This window comes from Ceratotherium simum, chromosome 9 (assembly GCF_057802395.1).
Source record: "Ceratotherium simum simum isolate JZ-2026a chromosome 9, ASM5780239v1, whole genome shotgun sequence".
NCBI classification, from domain to species: Eukaryota; Metazoa; Chordata; class Mammalia; order Perissodactyla; family Rhinocerotidae; genus Ceratotherium; species Ceratotherium simum.
The window spans coordinates 56867831-56883284 of record NC_141908.1 but is presented as its reverse complement, the minus strand read 5'-3'; the positions used below and the strand labels follow the sequence as shown (position 1 = coordinate 56883284).

The 15454-nt window shown below is 34.9% G+C and overlaps 1 protein-coding gene and 1 pseudogene across 1 annotated transcript in view; one reads left to right on the top strand and one right to left on the bottom strand.

The window, feature by feature from the left end:
• LOC147916313 (dual 3',5'-cyclic-AMP and -GMP phosphodiesterase 11A-like) overlaps positions 1-15454 on the top strand; it is a 61055-nt gene that overhangs the window by 29473 nt on the left and 16128 nt on the right. The gene's annotated exons all lie outside the window — the stretch shown is intronic.
• On the bottom strand, positions 542-1955 carry LOC106801291 (cytosolic 5'-nucleotidase 3A-like; annotated as a pseudogene).

The window sequence follows — 15454 nt, the reverse complement described above, 5'->3', positions numbered from 1 at the left end:
TAATTTTGGCTTTAATTTTTTTTTTAAGTTAATCACTAATATCTTTCTTTCTTTCTTTCATTTTTTTTGAGGGAGATTGGCTCTGTGCTAATATCTGTTGCCAGTCTTCTTTTTTCTTTTTTCTCCCCAAAGCCACAGTACATAGCTGTATATCATAGTTGTAGAGTTGTAGCTCTTCTATGTGGGATGCTGCCTCAGCATGGCTTGATGAGCGGTGAGTAGGTCCACACCCAGGATCCAAGCCAACGATCCCTGGGCCCCCGAAGTGAACTTAACCGTTGTGCCACTGGGCCAGCCCCAAGATTTTTTTTGTTTTTGTTTTTTACACTGTTTAAAAAATATGGTGGGGAGTGTGTTGGGAGAGGTGTAAGAAAAAAGGAATTTCCAGCTGATGGATTCAATATATTTGAAAATACAGAAGTAATATAAAGGAAAAACTTTAAGAGCAAGAATACATTGTAAACAGCAGTCTTTCAGCAAGATGAGCAGTTCTTGTATCAATGTCTTCTATGGGAGAGAGGTGTTCCTGAAGAATACTTGTTTATAGAAACTTCTGTAGGATAACGTTGGCTACCTCCAATGAGTACTAAATTGTACTAAAACAATATAAGAGCCCACGTTCTTTTCTAAAAGTTCACCCACTCTGTCATTTGTTGTTGTTGTTAGTTCTGTCATGTTGATTCCAATTCTTAGTGACCCTGTGTAATGTAGAATTGAACCCTCAACTTCTGGCACTGTATCAGACAATGCTCCAGTGCTATTCATAGGGTTTTCATGGCCAATTTTTTCATGAGTGGGTGGCCAGGTCCTTCTTTCTACTCTGTTTTAGTCTGGAAGCTCCATTGAAACCTGTCCACCATAGGTGACCCTGCTGGTATTTGAAATACCAGTAGCATAGCTTTCGGCATCATAGACGCCACAGTACGACAACCAACAGAAGGGAAGTGTGGTTCCCTGACCAGGAAATGAATCCAGGCTGTGGCAGTGAGAGTGCCAAATCTTAACCACTAGACCACCAGGGCTAACTATACTCTCTCATTTAGATACCCAGTTTTCTGAATGTGTTCAACATTGGCTAATCCATCTGCCATTCTTAAGTCTCCTTGGGAGTCTCCCAACAGAATTATGTTGCTATTGTCTTTTAGTGGATTGAAATATTCTGTTTTTGTTAAATATGTAGATTAAATCCCCTTTACGTCCTTTGAAAACCCCATTTTCATCAGAATCCATGAAATTGGACACTGCTTTGACATTTGGATGAACACTAGCTTGGATGATAACACAGCCTCTTGTAGCACATCACCTATATAATGCAAAAATATGAACACAAGGACATTGTATTGTTGGAGCTTATAAAATAAATTCTCATATCCTTCCTTGCATATGACATCAGATTCTTCCATAATTTCTTTAAGTTTAGCTTTTGATAAAGCTTGTTCAACAAGCAAATTATGTGACTTAGTGTACTATTCTACCATGTGAGGGTACTTCTCTTCTCTGGCAAGAACTAGGTCAACTTCAGTAGGATAATATTTTTCCTTTAGTTGAATATCTTTTTTTGACAACTATCTATAGCCAATTTACAGTTGTTAATGATGCTATGGCATGTTGAGCATCTTTTCCTTTGGAGGGAAATCTACTTAGTGTCATATGAAAGTCTATTATTATCTGAAGTATGACAGCTCCTTTGAGAACACCACAGATAATTTCTGCCACCCTTGTAGGGTTCTTGAGGTGAATTGCATGTTTCTGGAATTTTGGCATCATTTTCACAAGGACAGCAGACTCTTGATTAGTCATTTCTTAGTTATCCAATATTCATCTCAATGTTCTAGATCTTCTGCTGTGTCTGTCTTCAAGGTGAATGTGTATTGGGCCAGCACCACCACGGCCACCAGGGCACAAACTCTGGCTCTCCCTACTGAACCCCCTCTCCCTGTAGCTCCTTGGTCCATGGCCCTTGTTTGCCTTCCAGCCAGGAAAAGAGGTTACTGACAGTGGACAGCAAGACATGCACATACTCCATGGGAACCCTGTGAATACCCCCTCTGTCATCTTTTCATATATTTGTGTTTCCTCTTCTATGAAATACGTGGCCATGCCAGTTGCGCATTTTTCCTACTGAGTTTGCCTTTTTCTTATAAGCTTATAAGAGTTCTTTATATAGATATATTCTGAATACCAACACCCTTATTGGTTATATTTATTGTAAATATCTTCTCCTTCTCTATTGCTTGCTTTTCATTCTTAATGGTGAGCTCAAGTTCTTAATTTTAATGCAATTTAATTTATTGATCTTCTCATTAAATTTTTCATTATTTGCATCTTGTTTAAGAAACAAGGGGTTATAAAGAAAAATATTCTATATTGTCTTTGGAAAATTTTATATTTTGGTGTTTCATAGCAAGTATTTAATCTAATTGCAATTAATTTTTGTGTTGGAGTGTAGGATAGGGATACAACTTCTCCTTTTTTTTCCTATTTGGATAAACAGTTGACCTAGTGTCATTTATTGAATAGTTCATATTTTCTCATGATCTGTAATGTCTGCTTTGTCATAAATCCATTTTCCATATAAGCATGGGTTTGTTACTAGGCTCTCTATTCTTTCTTTGGTGTATTTGGTCTTTCTTTGGTCTGCAGATTTGGTTTGCAACAATATCACACTGCCTTAATTTCCATAATTTATAATGTGTCTTGATAGCTGGTAGATAGAATCTCCCAAACCCACCCCACACTTTGTTCTTCTCCCATACTGTCTTGGTCTTTGTTGACTCTTTATTCTTTCCAGTAAATTTTGTAACCAGCTTGCTGAGTTTCACATGCACATATTCATTCTGGTAGAATTTCTATTGGAATTGCACTGAAGTTGTAGATTAATTTGGAGAGAAAGATGATATGCTTTATGATATTCAGTCTTCTTACCAAATAATGATAGATCTTCCTGTTTATTTAATCTTCTTTAATGTTTTTCAATAAAGTTTTTTAGTTTTCTCTATAGAAAGCTTACACATTCTTTATTTTATCCTAGATATTTAAGAATGTTTATTGCATTTTAAATTGTATCTTTTAAAAATGTACATTTTTAGCCAATTGTTGTGGGTATCTAGAAATACAATTTACTTTTGTGTATTGATTTTGAATCTAACATCCCTCTTATTAGTTTAAATTTTTACTTTTTAAAAATCCTTTTCCCACATGACATAGATACCTAAAAGTAAATTTTAAGGGAAAGGAAATTAGTATTTACTAAGTTCCTACTATGTGCTACAGGTTATTTCACTTAATCCTCACAATTGTTTTATTGCTTATTTTCCTCAACAAATAAATAACCACTATGTGTTAAGCTTTTTTTTCTTGAGTTTTCTGTGTAAGCAATCATATCGTCTGCGAATAATGAAGGTTTTGTTTCTCTCTTTCCAATTCTTTACCTTTATTTCTTTTTCTTGCTTTACTGTGCAAGGACCTCCAGTACAATGTAGAATAATATTGATAAAAACAGTCATCCTTATCTTGAACTTGATCTCGTGGAGGACGCTTTCAATGTTTCATTGTTAAGTATGAGCTGTCTGTGGGTTTTTTGGAATGCCCTTTATTGGGTTAAGAAAGTGCCTTCTTTCCCCAAGGGGAGAAAGGATTATCAATTAAAATATGACATGATTTCTTAAAAAAAAAAGAAAAGTGCCTTCTGTTGCAAGTTTGCTGAAGAGGTTGTTGCTGTCATTTTTTAAAATCACAAATGGATGTACAATTTTATCCAATTTTTTCTGCCTTTATTAAGATATGATTTTTTTTCACCTTAAACTGTTAATGTGGTGAATTACTTTAATTGATCTTCTCATGATAAACCAATCTAGAATTCCTAGGAAATACCAACTTGGTCATAATAAATTAGCCTTTTTATACATTGTCTGATTTATTTTATAAAAATGTTTATTTTTAGAGCTTTTATATCTATATTCCTTCATAAGTGAGATTGACCTACATTTTTCTTTTCTTATAGTATCCTCATCTGGTTTTGAAAGCAAAGTTTTATCACAAATGGATCTTTTTCCATTGTGTGAAATAGTTTGTGTAAGATTAGAATTGCCCAATGCTCGAATGTTTGGTAAAATATCCGAGCTAACCATCCAGAACCTGTGTGTGTGTGTGTGTGTGTGTGTGTGTGTGTGTGTATGTGTGTGTTTAATGGGACTATTTTAAACTACTGATTCAATTTCTTTAAAGCTTATAAGACTCTCCATGTTTTCTCTCTCTTTTTTTTTTTGCGAGGAAAATCAGCCCTGAGCTAACATCCACGCCAATCCTCCTCTGAGGAAGACTGGTCGTGGGCTAACATCTGTGCCTATCTTCCTCCACTTTATATGGGACGCCACCACAGCATGGCTTGACAAGTGGTGCCTCGGTGAGCGCCCAGGATCCAAACCGGGGCCACCAGCAGTGGAGCGCACGCACTTAACCGCTATGCCACAGGGCCGGCCCCTGTTTTCTCTTTTTTTAAAGAGTTGGTTTTTGTTAACCTGTATGTATCTGTTTATTTCATCTAAATTTTCAAATTTATAGGCACAAAGTTGTTCATAACATCTTATCTGTTTAATATCTGTAGCAACTATAGCTTTGTCCCTTTTTATTCCTGATTTGAAGAATTTTAATGCCTCTCTCTTATTTCCCCTTGATTATTCTCTCTAGAGAGTTGTATATTTTAGTACTTTTTTGACCTTTGTTGCTCCTCTTAATTCTATGTTTATTTTCTTTTTCATTAACTTCTGCTCTTATTTTTATTATTTTCTCTCATCTTCCTGAGTATATTTTACTGTTTTTTTTTCTGAATTCCTTATGGTTGGGTGATCACTTCACTAAATTGAGCTTTTCTTTCTTTTCTAATGCAAGCATTTAAGACTAAACCTTTATGAACCTCTTTGATTGTGTCCTATAGTTTTGGTACATAATATTTATATAATCATCCTGGTATTTTTCTAAATAATTTTAAATTTCCGTTTTGATTTTTTTGATTGGTAGGTTGTTCAGAAATGTATTTTAAATTTTAAAATATTTTGGTTCTCTAGTTATACTTTTTTATTGTTTCTAACTAACGTACATTGGGGTTAAATGATATATTCTGCAAGATACCAGTTATTTGACATGGTAATTTCAAATTGACTAGCTTGAATGACCTAGCTTTCAGTCAGTTTTCATAAATGCTTGATGTCAGCTTGACCAATAATATGAAGTGTCCTGTTGTTGGGTGTAGTGTGTAGCCAGATGTATCAGATGTACTTGTATATGAGCATGTTGGTGGGTGGATTACGGTGGGGGAGACAATACCCAATGATACCCATAAGTTAATCTTTCTTTTTAAGTAAGGTAGAGGGACTGGAACACTGAAGTTTTAAACTTGGAGTTTCCATAGATATTGGAAGTCTGTTATTACTCTGTCTGAAGGAGCATATGGGAGTCTTGTAGATTTGGGCAGCCCAGGGTTTGTTGTGGTTTTTGCTTTTGTTGTTTCATCCTATGCAGATCCTAAACCAGGAAAGAATTGTAGTTGGTTAAATTGATTACTCATTTTATTGAAATATCTCAGAAATGAATTGAGATTTATAGAAGGTTCCTGACCCTGTTGCTTCTATGAGAGTGAGTGCTAGCTGGTATGTCCAATCTTTCTAACCCAGCAGAACGCAGACCTGAAAAATATGATGAATAGTGTATTTGGCTGGCTCTGCCAAGGGCTTGATCTAGTTTGTAAAATGGCTACTGCAGCATCTTGCCAGCAGGCCAAGGAAATATCTGGAACAAGGCAGTAGGCAGGAGACCAGTTCTGGGAGGGGCTAACCAACCCTATCCAAGGTGAAATAACTTAGATAAGGCTGCCAAAACTCAGGCTGACTCAGTTCTCCAGTGTGTCTGTCTAGTAGGCTCCTACTTACAAGCATTTCTTAGAAAGCATTTTGGTGCTTTATCCTGGAAAAGGTACCCTGGGTGCTGAGACAACTCCTGTGTCTATCCATACGATTTATGAATGATTCTTGCTGATGGAAACAGTCCTCTCAAAGACGTAACCACGTTGACACCTTCAGGTTGATACATCATTCTTCCCCTCAAATTGGAGGGCTGGAAATTCTTGCCCCATTGTTTTGTGGAGCACGTGGCCATACAGCTTCCAGACAGAGTCTAAGTGCTCTTAGCACTGCTGCTTATTTGCAGTCGGGCTGGGGTGAGCACCAGTGAGATGGAGAGCCTGGCCTAGGGACGGGAAAGAAGGGCTTCAGGGACACAGTGGCTTACAGTGGGGAAGGGAATGTGTATGGAACCAACCAGCCCCAGGGATCCACCTGGAAGTTTGGTGGGAAGTAGTGACGTGGTTGCTTCCAAGTCCTCTTCCCAATGGATGATGCCTGATCTTTTCTAACTGGGCTTTCAGTGGTTGAACACACGCTTATGGCTGGAAGATTTGTTCTTATCCTTTTCTTCCAAACTTATATCTACTGGTTTAATAGTTTGTTGAGAATTTTGTTCTTGGAACCAATATCAGGCTACAAGCTTTTGGTTTCCAATATTCATCCTTTTGGAAAATCAGGATGTTTTCCAGCATTATTTATGCTATGCCGCATAAGATGTTGTGATGGTTAGCAATTAAATGTGAAGAGGGTCAGAGTCTGAGAGAGTTGAAAGATCCATCTATTTCACATATCAGAATGTTGCCCAACTGCAGTAGCTTAGCAATGTTTTTGTTCTTAGTTCTCTGTGAATTTCAGAAAATGTTAAATTCCTTTGGCATTCTGTGTAGCAATTCAATTGGACTTAATTTTTATGGCAAAGAGTTTTATAGTGAGGACGTTAATGACTTAAAAAAATAACAGGGCCATTTAGACTGCTGCTATATCCTGCTAAAAGTATAGAGTGCTATGCTGTCTATTTTTCACATATTTATATTACTTATGAAGATTGACTCATCTCCATCTTGACAGTCATTTTTTATATCTTGCCTATCTATTTTACTGGCAATCCGATAGTATAATGACTTCTATCCTTTTGGAGGGCATTTTTGAAGCTGTAGTGCTGTCCTGGATGGTAATCCCATCACCCCAGGTAACTATGCTAATTAGTACTGCTTTCTAAATTTCTTTTCTTCAGGTCTTAATAAAATCACCTTTAACATGTTTAATAATAACCTATGATACTTTTTTAGTGGTAGTGTGGATACACCATAATGTAGCCAATTTCCTGTTGAATATTTAGGTATTTTTCAATTCTTCTTATCATAAATTACTAGAAATGAAATTGCTGTATTGAAGACTGTGAAAATTTTAAAAGTTTTTGTCACCTATTGCCAAATTGTCCTCCATATGTGTTGTACTAATTTGTATTCTTGCCAGCAATGTATAAAAGTAGATTTTTCACAAAAACTTTCAATAAAGCCAAGTATCTTGACATCTTAAATGTTTTAATTTATTGAATTTATTTTTATTTTATTTTTTTGGTAAGGAAGATTAGCCCTGAGCTAACCTCTGTTGCCAATCCACTTCTTTTGCTGAGGAAGATTGGGCCTGGGCTAACATCCATGCCCATCTTCCTCTAGTTTATATGTGGATCGCCTGCCACAGCATGGCTTGATAAGCAGTGCACAGGTCCACGCCAGAGATCCGAACCCGCGAACCCTGGGCCACCGAAGCGGAGCACGCAAACTTAACCACTACGCCACCAGGCCGGCCCCGACATCTTAGATTTTTAATCTTTGCCAATTTTATAGAAAAAACTATAACTGTTGTTGTAATTTGATAGTTTTCACATATTTATAGCCCATGAAAATTTTTTCTTTTGGTAATTTCTTTTCCTATCCGTTGCTCATTTTTTTCTCATTGATTTGTAAGAATTCTGTATGTTAAGGATTTAACACTTTGTCAACCATATGTGTTTAAAAATATTTTTCTAATTTTATTTTACTTTTAATTCTGTTTATATTATTACTATTTTTGTCAGTTTTTTAAAATTGAGATCACATTGGTTTATAACATCATACAAATTTCAGGTGTACATCATTATATTTTGGTTTCTGTATAGGATGCATCATGTTCACCACCAAAAGTCTAGTTGCCATCTGTCACCATACACATGTGCCTCTTTACCCATTTTGCTCTCCCCTCACTCCTTTCCCCTCTGGTAACCACCAATCTATTCTCTGTATCTATGTGTTTATTTGTTTATCTTGCACATGTGATTGAAATCATATGGTAATTGTCTTTCTCTGTCTGACTTATTTCATTTAGCATAATACCCTCAAGGTCTATCTGTGTTGTTGCAAATGGCAAGATTTCATCTTTTTTAAATGGTTGAGTAGTATTCCATTGTGTATATATACCATCTTCTTTATCCATTCATCCATTGGTGGTCACTGAGGTTGCTTCCAAGTCTTGGCTATTGTGAATAATGCTGCAATGAATATAGGGGTGCATATATCTTTTTGAATTAGTGTTTTCATGTTCTTTGGATAACTACCCAGAAGTGGAATAGCTGGATCATATGATATTTCTATTTTTAATTTTTTGAGGATCATCCATGTTGTTTTCCATAGTGGCTGCACCAATTTACATTCCCACCAGCAATGTACAAGGGTTCCTTTTTCTCCACATCCTCTCCAACACTTGTTGTTTCTTGTCTTTTTAATAATAGCCGTTCTGATAGGCATGAGATAGCCATTCTGATGGGCGTGAGATGATAGCTCATTGTAGTTTTGATTTGCATTTCCCTAATAATTAGTGATGTTAAACATCTTTTCATGTGCCTGTTGGCCATCTGTATATCTTCTTTGGAAAAATGTCTGCTCATAGCCTCTGCCCATTTTTTGTTGGGTTGTTTGTTTTTTTGTTGTTGAGTTGTATAAGTTCTTTATATATTTATGAAATTAACCCCTTATCAGATATACGACTTGCAAATATTTTCTCCTACTTGGCAGGTTGTCTTTTCATTTTGTTGATGGTTTTCTTTGCCATGCCTTTTTAGTTTGAAGTAGTCCCATTTGTTTATTTTTTCTTTTGTTTCCTTTGCCTAAGGAGACATGGTATTCAAAAAGATACTGCTAAGACCTATGCCAAAGAGCTTACTGCCTATGTTTTCTTCTAGGAGTTTTATGGTTTCAGGTCTTACATTCAAGTCTTTAATCCATTTTGAGTTTGTGTATGATGTAAGATAACGATCTACTTTCATTCTTTTGCATATGGCTGTCTAGTTTTTCCAACACCATTTATTGAAGAGACTTTCTCCATTGTACACTCTTGGCTCCTTTGTCAAAGATTAGCTGTCCATAGATGTGTGGGTTTATTTCTGGGCTCTCAGTTCTGTTCTATTGATCTGTGTGTCTGTTTTTCTGCCAGTACCATGCTGTTTTGATTACTATAGCTTTGTAGTATATTTTGAAGTCAGGGATTGTGATGCCTCCAGCTTTGTTCTTTTTCCTCAGGATTTCTTTGGCTCTTTGGGGTTTTTTGTTGTTCCATATAAATTTTAGGATTCTTTGTTCTATTTCCATGAAAAATGTCATTGGGATTCTGATTGGGATTGCACTGAATCTGTAGATTGCTTTAGGTAATGTGGACATTTTAACTGTTAATTCTTCCAATCCATAAGCACAGAATTTCTTTATGTCTTCTTAAATTTCTTTCAACAATGTCTTATAGCTTTCTGTGTACAGGTCTTTCAGCTCCTTGGTTAAATTTATTCCTAGGTATTTTATTCTTTTTGTTGTAATTGTAAATGGGATTGAATTCTTGATTTCCCTTTCTGTTAGTTTATTGTTAGTATATGGAAATGCAACTGATTTTTGTATGTTGATTTTGTACCCTGCAACTTTACTGTATATGCTAATTATTTCTAATAGTTTTTTCTTGGATTCTTTAGGGTTTTCTACATATATAATCATGTCACCCACAAATAGTGACAGTTTTACTTCTTCCTTTCCAATTTGGATACCTTTTATTTCTTTTTTCTTGCCTAATTGCTCTGGCTAGGACTTCCAATACTACATTGAGTAAGAGTGGCAAGACTGGACATCCTTGTCTTGTTCTTGTTCTTAGAAGAATAGTTTTCAGTTTTATGATGTTGGCTGTGAGTTTGTCATGTATGGCCTTTATTTCCTTCTATATCCATCTTATTGAGAGTTTTTAATCAATGTTTGTGTGATTTTTGAGGTACTGAAATTTAAAATTTTTGTTAGTCAAATTTACCAGTCCTTTCCTTTATGCTTCCTTATTTTGGTCTTATGGGTTGAAAGACTTTCCCCTCATGAGATCAGACAAATGTTCAGGTATATTTCTTCCATTCTTTTATTATTTTATTTTCATCTTTTAACTTTTTAAATAACAAAGTTGTAATATAATTTTCAAGTAAAGTAAATGATGATTTTGTTTGTTTTTTATCATGTCGTTATTTATTTTTCTACTGAAAACTTTGGACCATTTGTACTTCTGATAAGAATCTTAACTGAAATAGAACAAATGAAAGAAGTGGAATTAATCTTACTTTTATCGGCTGCTTTGGTTAAAAGTTTGGTGGAAAAGAAGGCCAACATTTGAATATAAGCCATTGACTTTTCTGAGTGCACAATTAGGATTCACTTGATAATATGTGGGATATATACATTCTCATAATATTGACTATAATAATTAATATTCAAACTTGTTTTTCTCCTAGTATTTTATGTTCAAATAAGAAATGTGTCTTGGCAGGATTTGAGTAAATCTTCTGTCCTATTTTTGCAATTCATCAAGAGATGAGTATATTTAACTCCTTATTCTGCTTGAAATTAATTTTGATGTATAATGGGAGATAAGCATCTTACTTATTTTTCCTAAATATGTCACTAATTGAATAATCCATAATTTTCTTACTGATTTGAAATGCTACTCTTATGATTAACTAAATACATTTATTTACACACATATATGCATATGTATATATACGCATATATATCTGGCTTTCTATCCTCTTCCATCAATTTTTCTATTGTTAGAACAGTATCTTACTGTTTTAATTATTGTAGTTTTGAGGTATATTTTAATATCAAGTAGTCACTGAATTTATCATCATGTTCTCACAAGAAAGAATGATTTAAAATATTTTAAAGAACATTTTATTTTAAAATGTGTTTAAAATGTTTTAGAAGTTTTAGAGCATTTTAAAGCAAACTTTAAAATTACTTTTTAGCATTAAATATTGTCAAACAGAAATGGTAACTTCCACATATCAACAATAAAACCTAAATAAAATATGTAATTAAAATATAACATACACTATGATACTAGAAATTACAGTACTTGCCATAAATGTGGGAAAGGTCAGGACCTGATTGATACAACTGCTTACAAATCAGTTACATTTGAGGGCCGCTTTTCAGGTTGTCTCAATTGACCACAATGGGAAGAGTACAAAGGGCTTTCTGTTGGAGGTGGCCCTTGTTAGGTTTTAACCAATGGATGAGACCAAGTCTCTACTGTGTCACTGTTACATCTATACTCCTGACCCAGACCTGGCTTTTCATGCATCACTGTCTTGACCTTGGCTTTTCCTGTATTCCCTGGTTCCTGACTGTTTGGCATCTGAACGACAGCTCCATGCTGACCATCCCTTGTCCATATTTGCAGAGTTCTTGGCCTTCCTGGTTCCACCTTACAGCCTCATCTCCCCGATTCACTGCAGTTCTTAGGTGGCCCCACTGTGACAGGAAGAAAGGTGCCTCTGGCTAGCTGACTCTTCCCATAACTCTCTCTTTATGTACTGGCCTTTTCTCAGACATTTTAATTACACACCATAAAGCTTGTAGAGCGTGGAGTTGCATTTTAACTCCACTTACAATATATCTATAATAGATATCTGTGCTATCTATTAAAGAGCTTAAGAATTCGTCATTTTCTTTTGTACCACTTCACCTGCAACTTTGGTTTCAGCTGTGCTGTGGTTCTTTCATTTTCCTGTGTCTTTTGCCTTGCGATGTAGTTGTGTTTATCATAAGAAAGATACATAATAATAGTCATGATGACAACAATAAGGACCAAAGAAAAGTGCCAACTAAGAAAGGAAGAGCAAAGAAATAAGATCAGCAAACCAAGTTTATAGTCATGTGTCGCATAATGATGTTTCAGTCAACAACAGATTATACGTATGATGGTGGTCCCATAAGATTAGTACCATATAGCCTAGGTGTGTAGTAGGCTATACCATCTACGTTTGTGTAAGTAAACTCTGTGATGTTGGTACAACGATGAAATCATCTACATATGTATTTCTCAGAATGTATCCCCATTGTTAAGTGACACATGATTGTACTTTAGCAACACAACTAAAGGACGGATAATCTCCCAAGCAACTTGGTAGTAACAATGACTGTTTCAAAAGCGCATATTAAATTTTTTTATGGTGTCTGTTAACCACTAATTCAGTTTGGAAGACTTAAATGAAAGTGTGCCCATTAAACATTTACCAAATAAGCTGACCTGTACGTATTTACAAACTGTTCCACCCTGCGCTGCATCACTTCAGGTCCAGAAAAGAGGGAAGTTTCAGGGCCGGCCTGGTGGCGTAGTGGTTAAGTTTGCATGCTCCTCTTCAGCGGCCCAGGGTTCTCGGGTTTGGATTCTGGGTGTGGATGTATGCACAACTCACCAGGCCGTGCTATGGCAGCATCCTACATGCAAAATAGAAGAAGATTGGCACAGATGTTAGCTCAGGGACCATCTTCCTCACCAAAAAAGAGAGAGGGAAGCTTCAAAAGATACATATTTTTTGTACTATTCAAAACTCTACAAGTTTTTTGTGAAAGAATTCAGAAAGACAAGATTTTTGTTTACTGTAGAACAATGACATTCTGTGAATACATGTTAAGAACAACAATGATAATTTTGCACTTTTTCTCATCAAGTAGCAAATTAGGAGGCCTAAAGCATTAGCTATTTAGTTAACATATGCCATGTCTTTGTTTTTATGCAATATAATCTCAAGCCTTCCATCAATTCATAGTTGAGAACAATTAGTTATCTTTCTGTGTATGGAGAAAAGCAGAATAGTACATTTCAAATCATTAAAGACTAATCAAAAATTTCAAGAGCTTAGCCTTACAAACATTTTCTGGAAAATAAGTGATGTTTATGATAAGTCATAAATGTAAGGAGATGCTTTTATGAATTGGAATTAAATGAATGTTACTAATTGATGTATCAGTAAAAGGAATTAAAAATAATTTAAGACATATATTCAGATAGAAAAGCAAGCATTTTACATTTCAAAAGAGACTCAATTCTTTTCAAAAGGTGTCATTGTGTCTTTACATTTTTAACTTTTTAATCAATAACAGACATATATTTAGAAAAGGAAATTAACTAATGACTTCTGTATAATTTTTATTTACAAAAGAATCACATACTATCAATAATTGCAAAGTATTAAATGTAAGAATTCAATAAAAATGCATTTTCATAATTATTTCTACTCAATGATTAGAAGTAATAACTTAGTAGGCTTTCAGGAAATATAGTGCTTTAAATTATTTAATAATCAATTTTATGGGCATTGTAAAACACATTGCATTACATGTTGCATGAGCACAAATACATCTTAAAATAATTAAGGATAGAATTTTCTTCCAGTCATTTATTGTTATTTTTTTTTAAAAGTACGTATAAAATACACCATAAAGTGTTACCCAGATTAAAAATTTTTGTTTTACAGCAATCCTACTTCTTGTTTTTGAGACACTTCACAAGGAAAAACCAAGGTCACTTAACTTGCAGTTTGGAGTCCTACAGGTTTTTCAATTTTTCTTCCTTCTGTGACTGAACTTTTTGATAAAAATGAGACACTGGAGATTGCGAAACCTGAATAGATTTTGTCCTTGAGTTTTATATTTTAGTTACCCTTGCAACATTGACTTTCGAAAAGGTTGATGGGTGCTGGTAAGGTTTCAACCAATTTTAAGTGTTTGGGTTTATGATTTTTCTTAATTGCTTATGTAACCTACAGCTTTCTACTACAGTCATGTGCCACTGCATAATGACATTTTAGTCAACAAGGGACCGCATATATGATGATGGTCCCATAAGATTAATACCACATACCCTAGGTGTGTAGTAGGCTATACCATCTACATTTGTGTAAGTACGCTCTATGATGTTTGCACAATGACAAAAATGCCTAATGATGCATTTCTCAGAAAATATCCCCGTCGTTAAGCGGTGCATGACTGCATTCATTAAAATGGTTTTGCAAAGGACTTAATGCCTGTTGCTTTGATAAATAAAATCCAGGCTTCTTATTCCGCCTGTAATTGAACAATAATTATGGTGTTGATTATCTTTTGTTGGGCCTGCTTAATAAAGCCCTAAGTAGTTTCGTGTGATTTATAGCTTCCAAGATTTATATCCAAGGTCATAGAGGTCTTTACTTTTTTCAGCTGACCTTTTGTTCGAGTTTAAATTAACCTAATATGTGCTGCTTTTTATATCTGCTCTCAAAAGTCAGGCCTGCCCAGTACACTGTATAGATCTCTACAGCCGTCTAACTAATGAAGCTATTTTTATTTTTTTATTAAAATTTTATTTAAATATCTAGATGATTTAAACTAACTGGAGTTAATCACTGCAAATGCAGGAATGTAAATGACAGAAGTTAGATCAGCCACATACTTGAATGAATATTAAACTGCTCTCTGCAAACTCTTAGAAATATTGGTTGTTGAAGACAAGAAGACTTTCTTTCTATGCACCTTTCTGATACTCTTTTTATTTCCCCACTTTTACTGAGAAATAATTGACATACATCACTGTATAAGTTTAAAGCATATAGCATGATGGTTTGATTTACATGTATTGTGAAATGATTACCCCAATAGGTTCAGCTAACATCCATCTTCTCATATAGATACAATTAAAAGAAAAGAAAGGAAAAAGTTTTCTACTTATGATGAGAACTCTTAGTATTTACTCTTAACAACTTTCCTACATATCATACAGCAGTGTTAGCTATAGTCATCATGTTGTACATTACATCCCTAGTAATTATTTATCTTATAAATGGAAGTTTGTACCTTTTGACTACTTCCTCCAATTCCCCCTCTACCCACCTTCTGCCTCTGGTAACCACAAGTCTGATCTCTTTTTCTGTAAGTTTCATTTTTTTTCTTTCTTGTTTTTTTAGATTCCACATATAAGAGAGATCATATAGTACTTGCCTTTCTCTGTCTGACTTATTTCACTTAGCATAATGCCTTCAAGGTCTATCCATATTGTTGCAAATGGTAGGTTTTTCTTGTTTTTTATGGCTGAATAATATTCCATCGTATATATACGCCACAACTTCTTTATCCATTCATCCATTGATGGACACTTAGGTTGTTTCCATGTCTTGACTATTGTAAATAATGATGCTGTGAACATGGGGGTGCAGATATCTTTTCAAGTTGGTGTTTTTG